The following is a 1,915-nucleotide window of genomic DNA, read 5'->3' on the forward strand; positions in this document are numbered from 1 at the left end:
CTTGTAATTTTTCTGGATTGATCATCTTTTCTATTCTCTTTAAGAAATAAAAAATAAATCTGCATACTCTGTTTTTGTAGCCTATACATTTTGTGACAGATTTTTCAGAAGTGAAATCACATCGGTTGCATTTAAAATGTATGCCTACTTTTTTAGCTAAAAAATAAAACCCTGGTAACAGAATATTATCATATCCTGTAATATAAACATCTCATCACATTTTGAACTTTCCTTTAATGTCAGGTATCATAATAAGTATTTCCACATAAAATGTAATCTGAGAAATAAATGCATTAGGAAAATTGGGACAAATTAGGAATGGCATGAAAATCAAAATTCCCAAACCTTAATGAAAATTTTATCACTGTAGTTTATTTTTCATGTGGGTGAGTTGAATGATGTTTGAAAACAGGACTGAATTTTCTGGGTGTACTACTCTACACTCAGCAAAGGGCTAAGATGTGCATTTGTGTATTTGCAAAAGTTTGACATATGCCATCTTTAGTGCTGATTCACTAATGTTATAGCAAATAGCCACTAGGAAGAGAGTATGCAATGTATTAATTATTCAAACTGTCCTACCAATTTGATTTGAAACTTCCTCATTGCTATATGTTTCTCAATAAAATTATAGAAAAAATAAAAATAAAAAAACATAAAAAAGTATTGAAAACTCAGTTTTTATTTGAAAGGTCTGAATCACATTCTTATATAAGCATAGCTTATCTATTAATTAGCATTCAAAATATAAAGTGAAGTATACACTACAGCATTCTGTGTATGTGTGTGTATTACATAGAAAATGAGAACATTGAAAATATAAAATTATTGATGCCAAGTGATACTATTTTTGTATTTTAGGGAAGGGTCGACAGGGTGTTTAGAGTCTCACTATTTGATCAGACTCATAGTGATGCACCTATTTACATCCTTCCAGGAGCTGGGATTATAGGTGCGCACCACAACGTCCAGTCTCAATTGCTGTCTCAGAGCACTCCAGGGGCGGAGCCAGTATGACAGTCCCAGGGATTGAGCCCCTGTCCCCTGTGCCTGCACTAAGCTACTTGACCGACCCTCTCAAGTGATTCATCTTGCTCTTTCTTTTGCTCATATATTTGCTGCAGAAATATGGGGAAATAAAGATTGACATATTTAAAATTCAATGAAGAATATAATTTTCTTTTTGATACTAAAATAGCATAGATAAAACATTTCATCATTGATTACATTCTCAAATTCCAAGTACTATGGAAATAGTTGGCCATCAATTCACCTAAATCACCTTTAACATGTCAATATATGGTTACAGTTACTTCTGCTGTTCCTGTTCTTCTCTGACTTCTGTTGACTTGAAAATTCCAAAATGAATTATTTATTTTTCATTTTTTTATTCATAGTTGGTACAGGGTCTCACTGTGCAGCTGAGACTCACAGTGATCTCCTGTCTCAGCCTCCCCAGAGCTGGAATTACAGGCATGCATAGTTTTGGGCTGGCACTGCATACCTGGGGTACTGGACTGGCATTACATGTGGTACTAGGAATTGAACTTAGGTTCTCGGGCTTCCCAGGCAAGGACTTAGACCACTGAGCTCCTTCTGAACCCTGAATTGTTTTATGTACTGTGCACACTATTGCTTTTGTCTTTTTTTCTTCAAATTTATTTTAACTTATTTTCTTTGAATTTATCTTTCTTCAGGTGTTTATCTGGCATATCCAGATAAACTGAAAAGCTCTACAAAAGCTTGCAAATGTCAATGCAACCAAACTCTCATGAATTTCTTAATCAGTTTTTCAAATACGCTTATTTCACTTGTTTGCATATATTAAAATTTTGGAGAATATTAATGTTTACCCATGTGTTGTAAACTGTGCAAACTCTATTTTTTAACAACATGTGATATGATTACCTTTATT

Source organism: Octodon degus, unplaced genomic scaffold, assembly GCF_000260255.1.
Source record: "Octodon degus isolate 3935 unplaced genomic scaffold, OctDeg1.0 scaffold00006, whole genome shotgun sequence".
Taxonomy (NCBI): domain Eukaryota; kingdom Metazoa; phylum Chordata; class Mammalia; order Rodentia; family Octodontidae; genus Octodon; species Octodon degus.